Source organism: Zalophus californianus, chromosome 4 (genome assembly GCF_009762305.2).
Source record: "Zalophus californianus isolate mZalCal1 chromosome 4, mZalCal1.pri.v2, whole genome shotgun sequence".
NCBI classification, from domain to species: Eukaryota; Metazoa; Chordata; class Mammalia; order Carnivora; family Otariidae; genus Zalophus; species Zalophus californianus.
The window spans coordinates 176,695,125-176,719,761 of record NC_045598.1 but is presented as its reverse complement, the minus strand read 5'-3'; the positions used below and the strand labels follow the sequence as shown (position 1 = coordinate 176,719,761).

The window sequence follows — 24,637 nt, the reverse complement described above, 5'->3', positions numbered from 1 at the left end:
TGTAGTTAGGGACAAGAGTTTATCAACTCCTTCCAGCAACTACAACACTTATTTAACGTGTTGGTAACATTACTCATTGTCAACGTATATTTAACAGGTATTGGATTAAATCTCTGCACCCTCTTCTTAAGATATTATTACCCTTCTCCTTGAATAGGTGTAGAAATTGAGCCTCTGAGAAAAGGAAATAAAATGTTTACTGAGCACATACTGTATTCCAAACCCCGTGGTTGGAACCTTACAAATGGTACTTCATTTCATCTCCAGCAGAAGCTGGGAAGTTGCCACTGTGATTCTCATTTTAATATGAAGTCATGATTCGTCCAAGATGGCTGAGCTGTGAAATGGGCCAAACAAGTTTCAACCCACAGTTATCTGACTCCCAGGCCAACGCTCTTCCTGCTACATGGCAGGTGCTTCCAGTGGTTACACTCACTCTCATTTGCAAGCATTTTCAAGTCACACAATCACAAAAGCTTCTCTTCAGATTTCCTCAGTGCTGCTGAAAGTTGATGAGGTGGAACATTCCACCTACATCTTCTTCAGTGGCCCCTGGTACTCTGAAAACTGAGTCGATGAAGGCAAGAAACTGGACAATCCAACTGAGAGATGACCAAGAGCTGAGGGAACATGAAGCCCCATGTGCAAGGGCTGTGATTTTTTTTCACTTGAACTTATTATTTGGGCAAAATTTCAGTTGCTTGAATAAGCACAGTGCAGAAGAACCTCTGTCTACCCTCAGTGCAGATTTATGTTTTGTCAACATTTTATTCCATTTGCAAAGTGCAGGTGGGATATGTGTTTTTAAAATCATTCTTGCCCACGGACTCTGCATGTCTAGCAGATTTGTTATTTCTCATTTGAAGTGTCCTCCAGCCCAGCTCTCTTACTCATCCTTTCTCCCCATGTTCTCAACTTCAGTTTTGCACTATTGCGCAGGATTTCCTACTCTCTCCCATTGCAGGCATGAGGCTGGCTCTGCCGTGGGTCAGCATGAATTCAGATCACTAGTCTACCACTTACTCGCCATTGTAAACTTCAGAGAGGCATTTTCCTCACTGAAAGCATGGGCCTGAGGTAGCACCTTCCAGAGACTTTGTGAAGATTATGTGGAATCATGTGAGAGAAAAAAGTTTAGCCAGAGTACGAAGCACAGAGTAAATTCCCCTAGAAATGCAAACTCGCCTTGCAAAGAACCCCTATTCATCCTGTAGCCACTCGAACAGCCCTTAGCAGATATTAAAATCTTAAAACACTTCCATAGCAGTCGGTAAATAGCTGCTTCCTCGAAACCCACCCCTCACTACCACAGCACCCTCACCTTCCCGGCCACCTGGCCACTGCCCTGGAGCCCCCATAATATCCCCACAGACTAACAGGTACAGGCCTGCAGAGCTGGGGCCTCCAGCACTCAGCTGCTGCTCTTTGTGCAGCACGTCAATGGGTTGATGACTGCTGAAAAATGTTAATATCTCTGCAGAATATTAGCTTAAGTGCCTATAAATACTATAACCCCCATTTACAAATGATGAAGGAAGTTGAGGTATGGAGGGAGTAACTTTGTCCAATGTCCCACAACTGATTCTGACTTAAACCTGAGACTATTTCATTTCCAAAACCTTGCCCAGTCCCTGAGGAGCGGAGTCCCAGTCCCCAAGTACAGGGGCCTTCATCTCCTAGAGGGGAAACAGAGTGAAAATGACCCTTCTGGCTTCCCTACCTCTCCAGGCACAGAAAAAGTGCCGATCTACGGAGGTTTTCCTTGTCTTTTTGTTCATGGCAAATAAGCAAGTTCAGTGGTCAGTTTTAGGCCACAGCTCAAACTCAGCTTGTTAATTATTCACAGAGTTGATAATTCTCTTGAAACTGCTGAACCAGTTGGTACAAGCCAGAATTACAAAGCTGGTAAAACTGACTTTTTGAAAATAACTTGTTGAGTCAGAACATAGGAATATTTTTAGAGAGGGAATGTGAGCCAATGAAAGCAAAGACACAATGAAAGGAGCATGGCCATGGAAGCCAGAGAGACTTTCTGATGAGCTGTGTGCTGGCAGGCCAGTTATATGTAAGTAATCTGTGTTTCATCTTTGGGAAAATGAGAATAAGTACCTTGAAGACTTATTTAAAGTCAGATACAGTGGGTGCACAGCACTGAGCTCAGTCCCTAGCACAAAGAGTGAGTCAAGGTTATTTACTAACTTGGACTACAAGGACCTAAAGAAACCACAGTCATGGTGAAACAGCATCCCAGAGGCTCTCAAAGGCCCCCAGCAGGCAAGGAATTAAACCTTCCTTATTGGATCATAGGGGGCAAGGAGGCTATATACCCACCAGAATGGCAGTCTTTGAGCTGTTGTACTCGTATGTCCTGGCTGAGGAACAGCCCTGGCTGGCAGGAGAAGAAAGTGCTCAGCTACCATTTCGTCTACTCTTCATTATGTGAGGAAGAGGGAAAGAGGAGAGCTAATAATTTGGAGTTGGTTTGTTTCCAGTGGTACCCAAAGGGTAAAGGGAAAGGTGAAGCCCTTCTCCCTCCTACTCCCGAGAAACAACAGTTAATAGCAGATTCTTATCTTTTTCCAGATATTAACCAATTAGCCTTTCTTCCTTCCATATAAATGGAACTGTAATGTGATAATGGCTAATATTTATCATGTGCTTGCTATGTGCCTGAGAAGATTTTTAGTATCTCCTCTGGACTGTATGCCGTGTAACCCTCTGTGAACTAGGTACTGCTTTTATTTTCATAGTTTAGATGGGGAAACTGAGGCCCAGAGGGGTTAAATCACTTGCCTAAATCACACAACAGATAGGGACAGGAAAAGAACCCAGTAAGTCAACATAAATCTCTCTTATTCTGTTTTATGCCTGAACAGTATCTCTTTACGGGAATGAATCGTCGTTTATGTAACTTGTTGGATGTTGAAGTTGTTCACATCTGTTCTAACAATCACAGCTACATCAACCATCTTTGTATATTTATCTTTGAAGTTTGAACTTTTATTTGATGTCTGCTTTGTGCCAGGTACTCTGGGACACTCTTTATATTTGTCATTTAGTGCTCAGACATACTCCATGACATTAGGAATTGTCCCTTCTGCAGGTAAGGATATTGAGACTCCGAGCAGTTAAGTAACTTTCCCAAGGTCCCAGAGTTCATGAGTGGCAGAAGGTGGAATTGAACTCAGGCTCTCTGAGTCCAAGGCCTGTAACACCACTGTTGTTATGAAACATACATGGCTGTGTGTGAAAATGCCCATGATGAAGTTACATGTCGACTAGAATCTTCTCCTTTTAATACCATTATCCTTTTATATTTTTCTTGTGTTATAATTTCACTGAAACTCCATTTTCATACCCATAAAGCAGAGGTAATAATGCCTACAGCTATGGACTGAATTATGTTCCCCAAAATTCATATGTGGAAGACCTAACTAACCCCCAATGTAATGGTATCTGGAGGGTGGGCCTTCAAGAGGTAATTAGGTTTAGATGAGGTCATGAGGGCAAAGCCCCCACGATGGGATTAGTGTCCTTATAAGAAGAGACACCAGAGGGACACCTGGGTGCCTCAGTCAGTTCAGTGCCTGCCTTCAGCTCAGGTCATGATGCAGGGTCCTGGGTTGGAGCCCAGGGTTGTCAGGGGTGGTCTGCTTCTCCTTCTGCCCCTCCCCCCAGCTCATGCCCTTTCACTCTCTCTAGTTTGCTCTCTCTCAAATAAATAAAAATTAAAAAATAAATAAATAAAAGAAGAGACACCAGAGAGCTTGCTTCCTCTTCCCACCATGTGAGCACACAGCAAGAAGGTGGATGTCTGGAAGCCAAGAGGAGGGTCCTCAACAGAACCTGACCGTACTGGCACCCTGATCTTGGACTTCTAGCTTCCAGAGCAGTGAGAAATAAGTTTCTGTTGCTGAAACCACCCAGTCTGTGGTATTTTGATATGATAGCCCAAGTAAACTAATTACTTAATTTATCAAATGGTTTTAAAATTAACACAAACAAGAAGGAAAAACATCTAGACTAATTATAACATGAATTATGGAGTTATCATATGCCAGGTGTCGTTCTGAGAGCTTCATATGCACATTAGTTTCCTAGAGCTGCCATAACAAAGTACCACATATTAGGTGGCTGGAAACAATAGGGGAGGGGGCTGGGGGGATGGGTTAGCCTGGTGATGGGTATTAAGGAAGGCATGTATTGCATGGAGCACTGGGTGTTATACACAAACAATGAATCATGGAACACTACATCAAAAACTAATGATGTAATGTATGGTGATTAACATAACATGATAAAATAAAAAAAATACAAAAAAATAAGTAAAAATAAAAATAAAACAACAGAAGTCTATTCTTCCACAGTTTTGAAGGTTAGTAGGTCCAAAGTCAAGATCTTCACAGGGCTAGACTCTCTTAAAAGTCTCCGATGGATGTTCTTCCTTGCCTTTTCCTAGCGTCTGGTAGCCCCAGGCATTCCTTGGCTTGTGGTGGTGTAACTCCAGTCTCTACTTCTTTCATGACGTGGCATTTTTCCCCTGTGTCTCTGTTGCCACTTAGTTATCTCCTCATAAGGACACCGGTGGTCAAATTAGAGGAAGGGCCTACCTTACTCTAGTTGGAACTCATCTTAGCTAATTACATCTACAATGACTCTATTTTCAAATAAAGTCCCATCCTGAGATACTGAGGGTTAGGAGTCCAGCATATCTTTTTTGGAGAGAACAAGTCCACCTATAACAATACATATTTTGTCATTCAATCTCCACAGCAACCCAAAGAAGCAGGTATTAATATCATTCTTATTTTATAGATGAGGACATGGAACTTCAGAGAGTTCACATAACTTGTCCAAGGTCACATAGTGATTAGGCAAGTGTATGCTCTATTGCTTCTTGGCTAGTAGAGCTTGGGGGCAGAGTAGTTACTCAAAAGAAAAAAATGTGGGTTTCTTTTATTTTGGAATGACTCACAAGTAGCAAAAACCTTTAGACTAATACACCTTATGAACATAAATGCAAAAATCCTTAACAAAATATAAGCAAATCAAATCCAAGCATATATAAATAGGATAATACATCATGAGCAAGTAGAATTGAATATATTTATGATAACTGATTTAAGTCTTTACCTAGTGTATCCAGTGTCTGGGCTTTCTCAGGGACAGTTTCTGTGAACTTTTTTTTTTTTCTTTGTATGAGCCACACTTTCCTATTTCATTGTATGTCCTGTATTGTTTTGCTATTGTTACTTAAAAGTGGACATTTTAAATAGTATGATGTGTCAACTCTGAAAATAAGATTCTCTCTCTTCTCCAGGCTTTGTTATTATTGCTGCTATTTGCTAGTTTAGTGACTTTCCTGGACTATTTCTATAAAATCTGTATTCTTTTGTCATGTGTGACTACTGAAGTTTCTATATATTTAGCTTAGTGGTTAGCTAATGGCTGAACGAGAGATTTCCATAAAGCTACTTGAACTAATAATCTTCCAGCCTTTTTAAGGGCTCCGTGTGTGTGTGTGTGTGTGTGTGTGTGTGTGTGTGTGTGTGTGTAGAGTTATGTTTTCGGTGCTCTGTCAGACAGTTTACAACTCTAACTTGTACTTAATTCTTTGCTCATGAAGAGACTCAGCATAACCAGAGGTGAGAGGGTAGGACATTCTCAGGGCTTTCTGGGCCATATGCACAGTCCTGAAAATGCACATGGGCTTCTAGACTCCCAGGAATATGCTGGAGCTTTTCAAAGATGCCTATGGATATCTCATTACCCAGCTTTTCTTTTTAATATTTTTGGTTTGCCACTTGTTAGCTCCAACTGTTAATACACCTCCAGGCAGCTGTGATATTAAACAATTGCCACTGATTGTATTTGACAAATGCTCTGTGGGTGGGGCTCCTCACAAAGAGCAAGCTCTGATTAGATCAAATAAAGACATCCTTGAAAGTGAGCTTTTTTTCATGAACTGCCAGACAGATCACATGCTGACAATTTCTAGGAATGGGACGTCCTGGAAGTTCCAAACCCATTTTGCTTTCTTCGGTAGCTGCTAAGCTGCTGTTCTTCACAGCTATTGCAGCTGTGAGGCTGTTGGCTTTCAGTGCTACTGAAGAGCTAGGGAGAGAGTGATGGGCGTAAGTCCAGTTAAAAATGCCACAAGGCTCGCTGTCCCTGCCGGGATTCAGCCATTTTTCTTGAATAAATGCTGCTTGGGTTGCTGCAAGCCACTGGTGATTTTTCAGAGTTATGAAACAGTTAATTTTGACAGTTTTCACTAGTGTTCTCATTGCTTTTATAGAGAAATGGGTTTGAGAGGTCCTCAGTCAACCATTTCAGAACAACCAATTGTATATCCATTTTCTATAGTTATGTAACAGATTAGCACAGACTTAGAGGTTAAACCCACACCCATTTATTATGTCATAGTTTTTGTAGGTCAGAAGACCTGGCACAGAGTAACTGGATTTTCTGTTCAGGGTCTTACAAGGCTTGGACTGAGTTCTCTTTTGGAGCCAGACTCTTCTTTCACCCTCATTTAGGTTGTTGGTAGAATTTAAATTTTGGTTGTAGGACAGAAATCCCTGTTTTTATGCTGGCAGGCAGTCCATCTTATCTTCTCAAGGCCATCCCTAGGTCCTAACCATGACCTGGAAACTTACTTTCTTCAAAGCCAGCAGGAAAAGTCTCTCTACAGTCTGAAGATAGAGATTAAAGTTGCATAGTCTAATCATGGCAGTGACACCCTATCACATCCACAGGACATATTCACACTTAGGGAGCAGGGATTATATAATGTATATATACCAGGGGGTAGGATTCTTGGGGGCTGTCTTAGAATTTTGCCTGCCATAGGCTTAATTGTAGGTTTCTGTATAACACTTTCATAAAAATTAACCTAATGTAATTGTCACAATAGCTCTTTGAGATAGATGAGAAAGGTGTTCCAAAACTCATTTCAGAGATGTGAACTAAAAGGCTCAGAGAGATTATATGATTTTCTCATGAGCACACAGGTAACAAGAGGCAAATTAAATCCTCTGATTCCGGTAGGGTGCCTTCTGTCCTACCGCATACCTGTCTGCCAAGTTAAAGGTCAGTCCTTTCTGGGTTTTGTTTGTTACCTGGCTGTGAAGATGTTAGTACCTGAGGCCTCTTTAAGGAACTTTGTCTCTGCAACAGGCTCCCCAGGGCTCCTGCATCTCCTGCATGTGTATTTGGGGAGAATACCTGAGCATGGAAAATAGTACTAACCAGGAGTTTTGATAAAATGGAGTTTTCAGGGGTGAATTGCAATTTAAATAGCAGAAAAATTCCCTTTACTTCCAGCAATGTATTCTGAGTGCTCCCTCTGGCCCAGCTCAAAAGGAGCAGACAGTCATCTCCCGCAGAAAGTAATGGAATTTTTATTTTTGTCTTAGAAGTGCCTTGAAATCAGCAGTCTCAAGGCTGGCAATGGGCCTTCCGTGAAGACATCATCAGAAAGAATAGCAGAAGGTGCTGAAGGTAGTAAACCATGGACCAAACTCGTTCCCACTTCAATTGAATGGTTCTGCAAATGGTAGAGGAAATTAACCATTAAAGACCAGCTTTCCCACCTCCCTAAACTTAATCTCCTTATCCAGTGTGTCCAATCATCTAAGAGGTAGCAGGTTTTCTTTAGTTCCAATTCAAACATTTTAAGTATTCTGCGTCTTTCTATTGTAATGCAAATGAATACCCATGGCCCTCATCCATCAATCTTTCAAATGTTTGAGGACAATGGAGCAGGGATGTTGGTTCCCTTTCCAGATTCCCTTCACTTGGTCCCCACACAAATTCCCCAGCTGCTGAGGATAATTCTTACCTTTCCACAACGGCCAACCCCACTGCCTCAAAGTGCCAATGGCGAACGGGTGTATTTCATGCTCCAGAACTCCCTATGCGGTCACACCGAGGTTAGATCCTGCCACGACCACATCCTTGCTTAGCCTCCTCCCCTCCCATCCTGCTTCCTGCATTCTTTCCCTCGAAGGCCCTCCGCAGTCATTGAACCTGCCTTTACCCAAATCGCTGTCTCAGGGGCTGCTTAGATGTAACTGACCCAGGACAGATGGTAGTGAAGTTCTGCTGTACCCTTACTCTAAGTTCAAAATAATATCATATCTAGGAGTTAGAGGCCTTGCTATAAAGAAATATTGGATAGCCCCACTTGTCCTCACTAATGTGGAGGTCGTTTACCTTCCGACCTCCGTTTTCTGGAATGAAGCCGCGGATGCAGAAAAGGCCTTTGAGTAACCAATCTAGATGTCCTAAAATGAAAGGCGATCTGTACCTTCATCGTTAAAGGGAAAGTGCAGTTTTGGTGCCTGACAGATACACAAGGCTGAGTAAACCTTGACCTCTCCGGTTCTGTTTCCTGTCTGGAATGCAGGGCTCAACCCATATACCTCTCAGTGTTGCTGGAAAGACAAATGGAACAGTACATTAAATGAGTCAGTATATATCAGGACTTCAAAAAACCAGAGGTTTTATCATTAAGGTCTTGGACAGGAAGCATGCTATTTTAGTCTGGGGACAGACCAATTTCTGTTTCAAAGCTGAGGCTGAGAGCAGATCCTTTTTCTTACACACAAAAACAAAAACTCACCAGCTCCAAGCGAAACAAAGATGAACTTTGATGTTTCTCACCACACTGAGTCCTATTTGGAGAGGAAGGGGATGGATTGCTAAACTGGGGGAGAATACGAGGTCCAGTTGTGCGGGTGTGGTGCGGTGGGCAGGGGCGGTAAGATGGGGCGGACGTTGTCCTGGGCTCCTGCAAGTCTGCTGAGCCCAAGGAGCTGGGTCAGCCTCATTTCAACAGAGGAGGGGCGGCCAGCATGGGAGGGGGCATATATCAGCATTGGTTACATCTGGGGAGCGAGAGCTCTGCAGATGTATGTCTTACTCTCTGTAATTTTATGTAAGTTTGAAATATTTAAAAATAAAATGTAAAAGAAAAGTAAAGGTAACAATGAACTAAATGAGAATGATTAAACCCCCACTGTGAAATGAACTAAGTATGGCATAATTTACACTACCCTTAACTCAAATTACTGCATACCCACCATATGTTTGTGTGAGTCAATTTATATACATCTATGTATATATCTCTATGTATTTTTCACATAACCCATATAATCACACATGATTTTAACTGAATCTTCTTACCTGGCAGATCTCACCTGGCATCTGCCCCAGGTCAGTAAATGAGCAAATGCTTGAATCCTGTGCCTCTTTTGCAGGTGCCTGCTTCTCCCAGATTCCAGGATAGCCCTGTGGCCTGCGTTCTCTGACAGGTGCAAGAAAATCTGTTAACTTGTAGTTTGTCCAGCGGTTTTGGTTGTTGTTGTGATGGTGAGAGCCAAGTTCTTTCCAGTTCTCTACATCTCTGAGCTGAAACCAGAAGTCTTTGCGTTAAAATCGTGAATCTAAGAATGTGCCCTGGTTTAGAAAGCATTCCTCGTTTGTTTAAAACCATTAATGTTGTTTAATTTCCTTTTCTCGGCTGCTAATGAAGTTGAACATCTCTTCTGCTCTTCCTCAGTCATTCTTAGCCCCTCCTTGCCCCAGAGCCAGTGTGGTTCTAGATCTGCTCCCCGGAGTCCTGGGGAGGGAGGGGCTGGGGGTGCTGGACAGGGAGGAAGCTGTGGTAGGGTGATTTCGGGAGGTGAGACGATTGAGATAGGTGGTTCCTAATTCCAATTACCAGATCTTTCCTTAGGGTTTGCTCCTCTCTGGGGCTCAAAATCTCCTTGCAACATTCCCCTTTATTCCTCCACGACCTCTCCTCCCCAGGGTAATTCATTTGAACTAGTACTTCTTTCTCATTCATCCCACCCACAGAGACTCAAGCCAGAAGACAAGAACTTCAACACTGGACTCTGGCCCTCTTTTGGAGCCAGCAGCGTCTCAGGCAAAGTGAGGGAGGTGGTTTCGCTCAAGGTCCGGGGAGAAGACATCAGCTTCAGGTTAGTCACATTCAAGGAGAGTTGAATCAAGAGACTACTGAGGTCATATGTGGATATAAGGAAACCCTGAGGGAAGAAGCAGTACGAGGGCTGATAAGAATAAGGTTCCTTTATCACCCCCCCCACCCCGCCCAGGTCCAAGGGACAGAGTGACAGTGGTTATGGAACAGGAACAGAGAGGGGCCGGTGTGGAGAAAGCTGCCTGACTTAAGCAAGACGCAAGGAGGAAGGAGGTCGCCTGTTCCAGGTGTGACTCTGAGAGTAAACACCCTACCTCACTGCTCCCCCCCTCCTTTATAATTGGCCAAAGCCTATGAGAAACCAAATGACAAGGGGGCTCATTGATGGATTCATCCAGGTCAGCCTCCTGGGGCACAGAGAAGGATGGAGAGTGGATCTGGGTGGGTCAATGGAACACATCCAGCACAAAGGCCACGGGGACCACATCTCACTGAGTGTTCATATGGCAATCTAAGACTCCTCAAATTAATTGCCAAATGCTGTATAATGATAATTATTTTGCTCTGATAATTCGGTCACTACTTCGAGTCACCCTGTAAGGAGTTTATTAACTCCCCACAAACCAAGGCAGAGAATGATAAATTATTTCCTCCAAGTCACATAGCCAGAAAGACTGGTGAGAAAATGTTTATAAGACTCCAAAGTCCTTGCTTATCACACCTACACTCTATAAGTTTATTCTACCCTCTCCTGGGGCACTCCCTCAGAGTCCGACTCCTCTCCCTCAGCCCCCTTAGGAGGAGGAGCCTTTCTGACCGGGTTCCTTGCCTTCCCTTCCTTTCCCAAAATGGACCGAGTCACTGGTCACAGCATTAAGAAACTGATCGAGTCCAGGCCCTAACAGGCAGGACCAGGCCAAGGGGAGGGCCTTCGGGGGAGCAGGGCATGTGGTGGACAGACAGAGCCAGGGAACCGGCAGAAAGGGACACAGAGAGCAGATGCAGACTTTCACCTGTAGCCTGGAGGTCAGCCCCAGGGGAAAAGAGATAAGGAGTGCAAAGGTTCTAAGTGAGGTTGGCACAGCTCCTTAAGAAATGGGCGAAAGATGAGAGTGACGTTGCTTTAGTCCAACCAGAGCAGCCCAGTGCTTTAGTGGTTAAGGCAAATTCCCCAATATTTCAGTAGAAAATAGTTGCCTAGACTGTGGGCTTCCTGAGGATGGTGGCTCCTCATTTTGGTATCCCTACAACCTACTACAACCCAGCACGGCATCCAGCACATCATTGCCAGTATCTGCAAATCCATTTGCTAAATGAGTAATTGGAAACAGGGTAAATAATGGAACCCTGAGGGGTTTGGGAGCCAATAACATCAGCAACATAATTCGGGTGCTGTTGATTTTTGAGTGAAGTGAGAGTCCTCAGGGAGGCCGTCTAGTCTTTGGGAGCCTTAGTGTGCTCCTATATGAAATGACAACTCAAAATTCCTACATTTGCAGGGTTGCTAGGAAGTTGTACACACACACACTCTCTCTCTCTCTCTCTCTCTCTCTCTCTCACATACCCTCAACACCACCCTTGCATCTAGCAAGGTCACCATGATAATGAGGGAGCCGCTTCCCTTGGGGTTCCTCTATCATTTTACTACCTTCATTATTTGAACAAATTTTTTTCTAGACAGTTCCATCTAAACAACAAACAGGTCTTAAGCTTCCCACTTGAGAAAAAAGCAGAAGAGAAAGCTGTGCAGATAGCAAGGTGACCTCTGTTATTAAATCAACACAGTAGTACAGGCTCTTCACCCCGCTTATAGCTGTTATGAAGGGAAGTTTAAAAGCCACCCCTCCTCATCCTCCCTGAGGTAAAAGCTCTTGCGGCAGGCGCTTGCTGAGCCTTCCTAAGCCAGGGTGACACTGGGCCATGAGATGGGTGCTTAAGTGGTTCATCTCTAAGTTAGTTGTGGTTTTATTTTTCTTCTTTATCTTTTTTTTTCCTTTTCCTTTTCTTTTTCCAGTCCACTTTTCTTAGTCTATAAAAGTTAGACTCTTTTTGCCTTCATGATTCTCACCATGAGAGTTCCATACCTTTGCTCTCATTTCCATACCTCCCACCCCTCATTCCACCAAAGGCTATATGTTTAGTGGTAAAATCTGGTTAAGATGGCATTTAACAGAGAAAATGGCAGACTGACTCCCCTGGCACTCTGTATCAGCTCCTTCACGGACAACCACCTGTGGTCTGACAAGGAGGCCACCAGCAGGGGCTCTCCCTAACTTAGGATCACTGTATTTCTAACATGTGCTCATTAGTCTCCTCTGCAACCTGGGTGGTGGAGAAGGAGAGAGGATGCTGGAATTAGGGGCCGTGAAATATAAGGCATATAGCAGCGTCCCATCAAGGAGTTAGCTAAACATTAAAAAAAAAAAAAAAGGTTTTCATAAAATTCATCAGCTGAGAAAGGTACTTGGTCCATGAGCATTATGGCGATCTATATAACACGAATCACAGTCGTGAATCCAAACTGGATTTCAAGCAAATTTACCCGAAATGTGCAGCATTCGTGAGCATTGCTTTCTGCTGCAAGGAAGTGCAGGCGGAGGACTCAGTCGAGGACCTCCCATACAGCACCCTTCAGTAGTGTTCACGCAGCGGACCTTGTCTGCTCTCTTCCTGCACTCCTTGGAAGAGAAACCACTTGGATTCACTGATCCTCTGGTTCTTACTGATCTTCAGAGGGTGCCTGACAAGGAGGTCCTCCTTTACTTCCAGGAGGACAGCAATCGGAGCCTGGAGTTCACCGATCTGCAAAGGTCTATGGATAGAGAGTGTTCATGACCCTTCTGATAATTCTGCAAATTTTGTCTTTATGTCTTCTGTGGCCTTCTCTTTCTGAGAAATATTTCCAAATCTTTCAGGAGAGTCCCATGGCTACGCATGTCCTCCAAAACATGAAGAACCACTGACCTGGAGGGTTAGCCGAAACATTCCGTAAACTTTACACAGTATATTTTAGGCAAAAATCAGAGGAGGGAAAGAAACCTCCCTTTCTCCTTGGCTTATAGGAGTCTCACTCCTTACCCAGAGGTCACTGAAAGATCTGCATACAGAGGCAGTGAGCACAGTGAAGGGGTACTGGTAGTTGAAGCTGTGTAGTCTCCAAGACTCTGATACCGGCTGGCTGTCTGAGTCTGTGTAGTCTCCATAACACTAACCACGAAGTGGTTAAAGAAGGATACTGCCCCCTCATGCCCTGCCACACAGGTACAGCTAGGGAGGGACGTGATTACGCAGAAGCTTCAATGGCTTTTGGATATTCACACAAATGTGCTCTCACAAGCACACCCCCATTTAACATTTGCTGAGTGTTCAAACCTGGGAGTGAATAATCTTCTTCTGCTTCTGCTTCTTTTTTAGGGAGAGAGAGAGGAGGTGGGAGGGCCAGAGGGAGAGGGAGAGAGAGAATCTCAAGCAGGCTCCACGCCCAGCGCAGAGCCCATCCCTAAAGGATATAATCAGTTAAATGATACAGTTGGTGAATCACTAAAGGGGGGGGGAAAGAAGCCTAAAAGAACATAGAAACCAAGGTATTCTAGTCTTAATGGAAAGAATGTGATTGTTCTGCAAGGACAGCCACGATCAAAAAGCAGGGCAGACTATTTCCAGAGAGAAGAAACTAACAGGGAAGGTGGCATTTGTGGAAAGTGGGTTTGGAAACCAGAGTCCAAGTATTTTGTGTGCTGCTCTAAGAATTTGAAGACTCTTCTGTGGGTCTGCTCTGCAAGGGAGCCAATTGGTGGTTGGATTTGGACCAGATGTCAGTTCAGTGGTCATGGTGAAAGACCATGTGGACCTTTTGTATGTTGCTTTTAGCCTCTGGTTACCAACCTGGCCACTCAGGAGTCTGGAGTCCCCTGAAAACAGATCCCTGAACCGAAGCTCACTGGGGGCAACCATTCTTCTGCATTAACCCTATAGGAATGTGCCTACTTCGTGTGTTATTACCTCGTACTCATAACATACACATTGAAATCTTGAAATCTTTAATAATACTACTGCTGTTCACAAGGATGTAGTATGCCGGGTTATTTCAGTTATTATTATTTTTTTTTTACCAATACACTGCAAAATAAACACAAAGCTTTGTTGGAAATAGTTTGGACCTGGTTGATACAATCAGGAAATGGCTTTGCTTTTTTCCCTATCGCCTTCAAACTCATTTGCCTCTTCCTTCCCCTGACGGCATATCAGGGACGGTCTATAACTTCTTGGTCACTCACAAGTATTAAAATGTCCAGTCCAATTTAAATCAAAAATTAATCTCATATCCAGTTTAGAGCTTCTTTCCCTCTGCCCAGCTGAGGAATGTCCTGATACTCAGATACGAGTAAAGGCAAGGGCCTTTGATCTGTTCTTCTTCAGCAATCCTTACTCCACTTCTTACCTGACTCACCTAATAGCTGATGGTTTTTCCAAGGTTAGGGTAGTGAGAAGGGTGAGAGACCTGGTGGCGGATGCTTTTCATGGTATTCTCTAAGCTGTTGAAGGCCCTACAAATGGTAGGATCCAAATGTTGGCTCATCCACATGGCATCTTTCATCAGGGACACTAGCTTGGCAATGCACTAGACTAACCTTTTGTGACTTCTCTCAGTGTCTGCACCTCTTGGTACCCCAGTCTGCTTGAGCAGATAAGTGAATCTGTCTGCCTTCCATGGCCCCAGTAAAATGCACACATACTTGCTTTGCCATTCTGGGCTGCTTTGATGAGCCCCATCCTCCTTCTCCAGGCTAGCGCTAGGCACTAGTCTCTTAGCAACTAATGCCAGCAGAATATATTTGAAGATCACCCGAGAATTCCACTATGCTCCAGGACTGTACAGCTTGGGACTAGTCCCTGCATCTCCACATCCCACAAGCACCCAGTCTGCCTTCTTGCAACAAATCCTCTCTCCAAGATTGATTATCCTAGATGTCCTCATTTTGCTATGGGTGAGTGGAAGCAACCCCATACCCAATACTACTAGGCTCTTTGGAAGAACTCCTTCTCTCTAAGGAAGCTTCTAGCCTTCCTGTAAGCAAGCTGTTGGGAATGTTGATTTGGATACAGACCAGACGTTCTCCTGGAAAGGGGTCTAGCTCCTCTCTTTAGAACACATGGCTACTTAGCTTTGTCCCCGTCGCTGGGATCTCAAATAGGACCTAAAACTTGGTCCTATTGAACATGGGCTATTATCCTTTGCCCACAAGGAACTGAACTGCAAAGAGATTTGTTGCCAAATGCCAGCGGTTACTCAACTTGTAAGAACAAAAGTCAGATTTGAACCCTGATCTGTCCTTCTCCCTTCTCAGTCTTCCCCATACTTCCCAGCCTTCTCCTTAACCAAAGTTGCCTAGGACCAGGAGGAAGGGATTACACTTCGTCCCACTTTACAGATGAGTAAACAAAGGCTCCAAAAGTTTAAGACTTGCCCAAGATTACCCCATGGACTAGTCAAGGTTCCAGCAGGAAACAGGTGGTTCACACTAAGGGGCTGCTTCAGAACAGTCTAATGAAGGATTATTTTAAAAGGTGTGGGCAGCATTAGGAAGCCACAGGGGCGGTGCAGCGTTCCAAGACTAGTTAGCAGCAGGGCTGTTACCCATAGGACTAAAAGGAGGAGGGAAGGAGAGAAGTATCTTGAGGGCCACTTTGAGAGCAGCAGGGACCTCAGGTTGTAGGACACAGCAAGTCCTAAGTCACAGCTCAGGGAAGAAGTTGTCCTGCCTGCCTGTCCTCTCTGCCTCTAAGCTCTTCTGGGGGCCAAACCCAGTAGGAAGCCAGAGGGCACTGGGACCTGTTGAAGTTGTCCCTATACATGGGTCTCCCAGAGCTGAGAGCAAGGGGATTTAGGGTGGAGAGTAGATCTGGCCCACTCAACTAGTAATGGCAGAGCTGAGATTTGAAACCATGACTGCCTGCCCCAAATCCTTTGCCACATTTAGTAGCCTCTGCCTTTATAAGTCATGACTTGGCCATGACAAGATGACTGCATTGTAAATCCTCTTGGGGCAGGGACTTTGTCTTACTGTGTTTATAATTACTGCCATCCCGAGCACACATAGCTATTCAGTAAGAGTTTGTTGACTGCATCAGTGGGTATAGGGACAGGCTATAGATAAGCTTGAAACACAGGAGGACAGTATGAGCAAAGGGAGAGAAATGTAGGCATTGTAGGAACTCTGCGTATGGGTATTTAAACGAGATAATGTCTACAAAACTATGGAGACATATGATTTCATATTCCATGTTTCATAGACATTGTCTCATTTGAACCTCGCATCAACTCGTGGATTATCACCCCTTGATGAATCACACAAGTTTATTTGTGTAATGACAGTAGCTGATAGGATATGAGCTCCTAACACCAGTGCTCTTTCAAATACCTCTCCATTGAGCATAATATGGTGAGATAATAGCATAACCATGGCTTGCTCTCAGTCTCTGTCTCTGTCTATCTCTCTTTCTTTTCCTTCTGCCATTGATTCATTGCAGAAATCAAGTCATCTGTCTTTTAGTATGTCCCACTTTCTGGAAGTGTTTGTTTCCTTATAGTTTCATTTAACCTCTTCTTCTTACTCATGCCCTTCTCCTATAAGTGAGCCCTTGAGGATTTATTTGATTCAGATTCAGATTTTTTTTTTTTTCTTTTTGGAATGAACACATCATGAGTGGTGCTTCATGTGTGTTTCATACTACAGCACATCAGGATAGACACAGAGCCTGACTACCCTTTTCCTACTACCTTTCCTGAGGCCAAGATGAATTGGTGGATTCAGGTGATTTACACAATTTTAATTATCATTATTAATAACTGGTATTATAAAGTATCAGCAATATAGCAGGCACCGTGCTTGACATCACATGTATGTTATCGTGTTGAATCCACACAAAGACTACATGAGAAAGGTATTCTCATGTTCATTTTTTTAATGGGAAAACTGAGGCTCAGAGGTGAAGTGGGTTACCTGGAAGTCATACAACTAGTGAGTGACAGAGGCAGGATGCAGATTCAGGTCTGAGGGTCTCTGGAGTCTACATTCTGAGCCACGAGGTGACATTATTTGTGGTTTTATTTCTTTTCAGCACATTCTCACAGATGAACTCCTAGAGATTTTGATTCTTGTTCCTTTAATAGATGGTCTGTGTCAGAGTAATTGAGACTTCTAACTTTAGAGCCAGTGTTGGGAAAAGGGCCAAAGAGGGAGGCCCACTTCAGTGCCAACTAGACCACAGGAGAAGGGAGGAAAAGATAACGCGTTATGGAGCAAGGCGCTTAGAATGGGTGGCAGTAGGCAGCAAAGTTCAGTAAAGCAATCTATTGAGATCCCTTTAATTGTACTTTATAAAAATCGCAGTCCAAAGTAGTTTAAGGAAAAAGGATCGTTGATTTAATCAGATCACCAAACTATGGAAAGGCCAGCGGTAGACTGACCTCGGGAATCACTGGACCCAAGTACCAAAATTCCATTGATTGCTCTCTGCATGTCTCAGCTGTTTCTTCATGCATGCTGGTTTCCTGCTCTCAGGCTGGCTATTTCCACATGGCAGGAAGCAAGTCTACAAGCAGCTTATCCTTATAACTAACTGCATGACCAGAGAGGAAAGAGGACTTTCTTTTCTTAACCCCAGTGGGAACAATCCCAGGGAAAGACTCTGATTGGCTGGGCTTGGACCAATCAGTATGACCAGGAAAGGGGAGCCCTCCCATTGGCTGACTTGGGTCACATGTCCCTCTACCCCAGATCCATTACTCTAAGAAAAGAATGAGTCACAAAGATGATGACACTCCTGGGGGGATTGTGAGCTGGGGAGTTACCCCAGCCTACATTTTCTTTTTTTATTGAGGTATAATTGACATATTATATTAGTTTCAGGCATACATGATGATTTGATATTTGTATATATTGTGAAATGGTCACCACAGTAAGTCTAGTTGCCATCTGTCCCCATATAAAGTTATGCATTTTTTTTTCTTGTGATGAGTCCACCTCCCATACATTCTTATTACAAACAAGTGACAACAGATGATATTCAGAGGCAGGCTCTGGGTGGTTGGAAAGAATAAATGTAGGGGGGAGGAAATGGATGTTAATTAAATACCCACATGTTCTATGTAATATTCCGAGGGCTACGTGGTAGCTCATTTATTCTTCACAATAATACCATGAACTCAGCTTTTATTCTTATATTTAGAAAGATTTATTTATTTATTAGAGAGAGAGAGAGCATGTGGGTGGGGGGCAGAGGGAGAGAGAAGCTCAAGCAGACTGCATGGAGCTCATCGTGGGGCTCGATCTCAAGAACCTGAGATCATGACCTGAGCCAAAACCAAGTCGGACTCTCAACTAGAGAGTGCTACCCAGGTGCCCCATTCTCATTTTTTTTTTTTAAAGAATAAACTGAGGTTCACAGAAGTTAAGTGATTTGCCCAAGATTAAAATTTGTAAATGCAAAGTCAAGACTTGAATCCAAATTTTTATGGCTCTAATGCCTGTGCTCTTTCCTCGGGATCAGACATCCTTTAGGGCTGGAGGGACCGAGGACAGAGGGATAATACCCAGCTACGTAAGTTCCGCATGTAAAATAGATGCTGCGTCACCAAAATGAGGCAGGGCCCGATTTATGTTATAGGTCATATGGCCAGAGCAGAATCAAAATCCTGGCTGATGCATTATGGAATAAAAACTGTTTTTCATCATGTAAACCCAAATTGAGGAACATTCTACAAAATATCTGATCCACAGTCCTCAAAGTTGTCAAGGTCATCAGAAACAATGAAAGACTGTGATACTGTCACAGACCAGTGGAGACTAAAACGACATGGCAACTAAGTACAATCCCAGATTGGGTCTCGGAACAGAAAAAAAGGGCATTCATGGAAAAGTTGGTAAAATACAAATAAAGGCTGGAGTTTCATTAAAAATAATGGACCAGTGTTGGTTTCTTAGCTTTGATAACATATCATGATAATGTCATATGTTAATGATGGTGGACACTACGTGAGGGGCATATGGGTACTCTCTATACAATCTTTACAGTTGTTCTAAAAACTTTAAATTATTCCAAAATTAAAAGTTTGTTAAAACAAAATTGTGTGTGTGTGTATTTTCCTTGTGTAAAACCATGATCAGTTGCAGAGCCTGGGGCAAACCTGTAGGTGGGGGAGCTCCTGACACAGGGTGTCATGGACTAAGTGTTTGAGTACCCCCAGATTCATATGTTAAAGACTTACTCCTCAATATGATGGTATTTGGAGGTGGTGCCTTTGGGAAGTAATTAGGTTTAGATGAAGTCATGAGGATGAGACCCTGTGGTGAGATTAGCATCCTTCTAACAAGAGGAGGAGAGCCAGAGCTCACTCACCCTCCAACATGTGAGGACACTGAGAGAAGAGTCATCTGCAAGCTAGGAAGAGAGCTCTCACCAAGAACCAAATCCACCAGCACCTTGATCTTGGACTTCACAGCCTCCAGAACTGTAAGAAATCAATGTCTGTTGTTTAAGCTACCTGGTCTGTGATATGTTGTTATAGCAGCCCAGGCAGACCAAGACACAGAGGATGACACCCTTTGTTAAGGGTGACAAGCTAAAGAAATAATGCCTTAAAATGAAACAATGAGATACCACCTCATGCCAGTCAGAATGGCTAAAATTAACAAGTCCAGAAAGAATAGATGTTGGCGAGGATGCAGAGAAAGGGGAACCCGCTTACACTGTTGATGGGAATGCAAGCTGGTGCAGCCACTCTGGAAAATGGTATGGAGGTTCCTCAAGACGTTAAAAATAGAGCTACCCTATGACCCAACAATTGTACTACTAGGTATTTACTCCAAAGATACAAATGTAGTGATCCGAAGGGGCACCTGCACCCCAAAGTTCATAGCAGCAATGTCCACAATAGCCAAACTGTGGAAGGAGCTGAGATGTCCATCGACAGATGAATAGATAAAGAATATGTGGTATATACAATGCACTATTACTCAGCCATCAAAAAGGATGAATACTTACCATTTATATTGATGTGGATGGAACTGGAGGGTATTATGCTGAATGAAATAAATCAATCAGAGAAAGACAATTGTCATTTGGTTTCATTCATATGTGGAATGTAAGAAACAGTGCAGAGGATCATAGGGGAAGGGTGGGGAAACTGAATGGGAAGTCATCAGAGAGGGAGAAAAACCATGAGAGATTCTTAACTCTAGGAAACAAACTGAGGGTTGCTGGAGGGGTGGTGGGTGGGGGGATGGGGTAACTGGGTGATGGACATTAAGGAGGGCATGTGATGTCATGAGCACTGGGGTGTTATATGCAACTGGTCATTTATTGAACACTACATCTGAAACTATTTAATAATGTACCATAAGTTGGCTAATATAATTTACATGAAAAAATGAAATTGCAGTAATGTGAGGGAATTGGTAATGGCTGATTATTACTCAAATCTCAAATCCCACCCAGGCAAACTTTTCTTCTCTGGATGCCCTGTGAATATGCTATCCGTTCAGATGAAGATGTTGCCAAAGCCCCCTTACTTCCGTGCCACGTTTGAGTCACTACTCCAGGTTATACCCCAAACAGTGTTGCCACATGAGCAGCCCCTAAAGAAGTGCAAGCTCCCCCTGAGTGCTTGTCATCTCAGCTTCTGTCCATGGCTTCAGGAATTCTCTTGGTTTGCAGGAATTCTCTTGGTTTGCAGGAATTCTCTTGGCACAGGCCGGAGAGAGACTTGCTGATTTCTAATGGTGCCTCATCTCAAATGTACTGCTTTGGTGACTTACTAAAAATGAAGAATGGCCTCCCCATTACAGTCTTTGCAGATGATAAAACTGAACAATCCACTGAGAATATTATGGCTCCTCACTCCTGCCAATGGTGTCTCGTTTTTCACATGTTTTCCTTAACCAGCTAGAGGAGGTGAGTTAAAAAGAGAGTACGGTGTGGTTGACTTGGCTCCAATCAAGAGAAGAGTTGAGATTCTGAGGGTGTGCCCAGTTGACCCTCTTCTTTTTAGGGTAGGACAGAGGATCTTGTGTAAACTTTATAAACACACAGATTTCAGAGCTGAAAGTAGGGTGACAGACCTTCCTAGATTGTCCCATGACTGAGGAGTTTCCAGGCATGGGAGACTTTCGGAGCCATTACTGGGACAGTTCCAGGCAAACTGGGATGGTTGATCATCCAAATGGAAGGAATCATAAAGCAATCTTCTCAGACAGAAGGCTCCAAAATATATTCTCTCCGCTGGGGGTTCTGACTAGATAAATATTCAAAGGGGTTTGTACACGGTGAATGTGTTGTCAGGAAGCAATGGATGTAATTGACAGAGCTGGATTTGGGCTGGTCAGCAGGGAAAGATGAAGCTAATCTGGCAAACTCATAGTCAGAGCAAATACCAGCCCTCTTGCGTAAGAGCTGAGAAAACTTGGATAAATGATTTGTCGGTTCTACTCCAGTTTCTTCATCTGCAAAATGGGAATGGTACTTAGTACCTCTCTCATATGTTCACCTTGGGATTAAAATTCAATAACTCAGGTGAGGTTCTTAACATTCTTAACATAGAGGATGTGCTAACCCAATATCACCTTTCATTATTGCTGTCTATACTATTTGCAGTCTGGATTCTCATTCCTAACTCTGCTGGTAATCAGCCACATGGCTCTGGTAATTGCAGCTTCCTTATCTGTAATGGGGAAAATGATACCACCTTACCGAGGGGTCAGGTGGAGTTAGCAAGATAAAGCAAGTGCACAATCCACATGTGGATTATGGAAGCTACTTTCTCATTTCCTGAGCAGTCCAGGCTCTCATTCTCTTCTCTTCTTTCTTCTTCCTTTTTCCTTCTGCCCCCACCCCCCCCCCCATCTGCCTTTTCTCTACCTTCCATCTTGCCAGGACTCTTCTCATTCTTGATACGCTCCATCTCTCAGCCCTTGCAGTAGAGACTGCCCTGTGTTCTTCAAAGGTGATTTTCTCTTGTACTTGGACCCATAGTTAGAGTACATTTCCCAGGGTCCTTTGCAATAAGGTGTCACCATGGGACTGATTTTTCCATTGGCTTATGGGTGGAAGTGGTGAATACCACTTCCTGATGACCTGGCCATAAAAACCAGCCACGGACAATCCTCTCTCTTCCCCGCCCCACCCCCCCACTGCTGATTCACTGTTGAAGTCCAGGGACTGTTGATGGTGTTGAAGCCCCCATCAACCCGTCTATGTGTGGGGCTGAAGTAATTCTAACTCTAATCTATACCTCTACCCCTAGCCATCATGATAATCTCTTGGGAGCTTACATGAGTGAGAAACTTTATGTCCATGAAAATTAAACTTTTTGTGAGTAAGAAATAAACTTCCATTGTATTGAGTCAATGGCATTTTGAGATATTGGCCTTCTAGAAACTAATATAGCCAGAGCGGACTGCTTTTCCACTGTTTCTGATCTTGTGCTCCTCCAAGTCTCTCTTTCTCTTCCCCCCCCCCCATTGGTTGATTTTATTAGGAAATGAATATCACAATAGTATTGAAGTTACACAGGAAAAAAAAAAAAACCGCAAAGGGCAAAATCCAATCTCCTGGAGGTTGGGGGGACAAAAATGGAAGGGACAACACTATTGCTTTGCTTTGGTGACACTTTATGAGCTAACTGTAACCTCTCTGACAGCAGGGACCACAGCACTTTTGCTCTCTATTGCATCTTTACTGCCTGGTGCTCAATAAAACTGTGTTCAATGGATGTGTACGGATGGCCTGAGATCCTCTAGGGAACATCTGGAAGAACCCTTCCCTTCTTTCCTTCTTCTTTTTTTAAAATCATTTTATTTTATTTTTTCACCATGGTAAATGTCCTCTTTAATCCCCATTTCCCATTCCCTCATCCCCTCCCCCACCTCCTGTCTGGTAACTATCCGTTTGTTCTCTATAGTTAAGAGTCTCGTTCTTGGTTTGTCTCTCTCTCTCTCTTTTGTTTTCCTTTGTTTATTTGTTTTGTCTCTTAAATTCCACACATGAGTGAGATCATATGGTATTTGTCTTTCTCTGACTGACTTATTTTGCTCAGCATTATACTCTCTAGCTCTAGCCATATTGTTCCAAATGGAAAGATTTAATTCTTTTCTATGGCTGAATAATATTCCATTGTATATAAATACCACATCTTCTTTATTCATTCATCTATTGATAGACACATGGGCTGATCCCATACTTTGGCTATTGTAAATAATGCTGCTATAAACATAGGGGTGAATGTATCCCTTTGAATTAGTGTTTTCATATTTTTGAAGTGAATACCCAGTAGTGTGATTTCTGAATTGTAGGGTAGTTCTATTTTTAATTTTTTTGAGGAACCCCCATTCTGTTTTCCACAGTGGCTGCACCAATTTGCATTCCTACCAACAGTGCAAGAGGGTTCCTTTTTCTCCACATCCTCACCAACACTTGTTGTTTCTTGTATTTTTTATTTTAACCATTTTGACAGGTGTGAGGTGATAACTCATTGTAGTTTTGATTTGTGTTTCCCCGATGAAGAATGACGTTGAGCATCTTTTCATGTGTCTGTTGGTCATCTGTATGTGTTCTGTTCCTATCTTCTGCCTATGTTATAATTGGATTATTTGGGGGTTTTTTGGGTATTGAGTTGTATCAGTTCTTTATATATTTTGGATACTAACCCTTTATCTGATATATCATTTGCAAATATCTTCTCCCATTCAGTAGGGTTACCTTTTAATTTTGCTGACTATTTCCTTCACTATGGAGAAACTTTTTAGTCTGATGTAATTAGTCCCAGTAGTCTATTTTTGCTTTTATTTCCCTTGCCTTAGGAGACATATCTAGAAAAATGTTGCTACGGCTGATGTCAGAGAGATCACTGCCTGTGCTCTCTTTAAGGATTTTTATGGTTTCAGGTCTCATATTTAGGTCTTTAATCCATTTTGAGTTTATTTTTGTATATGGTGGAAAAAAAGTGGTTCAGTTTCATTCTTTTGCATGTGGCTGTTCAGTTTTTCTAACACCATTTGTTGAAGAGACTGTCTTTTTCCTGTTGTATATGCATCCGTCCTTTGTCAAAGATTAATTGACCATATGCTTGTGGGTTTACTTCTGGGTTTTCTATTCTACTTCATTGATCTATGTGTCTATTTTTATGCCACTACCATACTGTTTTAATTACTACTTCATTGTAATATAACTTGAGATCTGGAATTGTGATACCTCCAGTTTTGCTTTTCTTTTTCAAGATTGCTTTGGCTCTTTGAGGTCTTTTGTGGTTCAATACAATTTTTAGGATTGTTTGTCTTAGTTCTGTGAAAAATGCTGTTTATATTTTGAAAGGAATTGCATTAAATCTGTAGATTGCTTTGGGTAGTATGGATATTTTAACAATATTTGTTCTTCTCCAGGTCTCTCTTTTCTTGACTATGATGAACAACATAGATTTCAGGTTGCTGTTTCTTTGTTAGCACACTCACAAGAAATGCAGTGCTCAGCAAAGAAACCTTCAATTACAAAGAACCTTAAAAGGAGGGGTACTTTAAATAATATTTATTTTCTGTGACATACTGTCTTTCATTCAACATATAATCACAAAACACTATGTTGTCTTTCTCTAGAAACTAGAGATAGGACAAGGAAAGTCAACAGCTGCCTTCA

At 42.9% G+C, this 24,637-nt stretch overlaps 1 protein-coding gene and 1 long non-coding RNA gene across 3 annotated transcripts in view; one reads left to right on the top strand and one right to left on the bottom strand.

Moving 5' to 3' along the window:
* The window catches only part of LRATD2 (LRAT domain containing 2), a 62,674-nt gene that overhangs the window by 11,832 nt on the left and 26,205 nt on the right, over nt 1-24,637 (top strand). Inside the window, exons 3-4 of one of the 2 annotated variants that reach the window (XR_003515607.1) lie at nt 9,865-9,989; nt 10,125-10,223. The gene's annotated coding sequence lies outside the window, so the exon portion shown is untranslated. Of the gene's footprint in view, nt 1-9,864; nt 9,990-10,124; nt 10,224-24,637 lie in introns of those variants that run through there. The other variant, XR_003515605.1, reaches the window with a different exon arrangement.
* On the bottom strand, nt 7,403-9,861 carry LOC113908835. Its single transcript, XR_003515609.2, has 4 exons — nt 9,728-9,861; nt 9,190-9,414; nt 8,218-8,438; nt 7,403-7,549 (listed from the first exon to the last, which is right to left on the bottom strand). It is a non-coding gene; the product is annotated as an uncharacterized LOC113908835 (long non-coding RNA).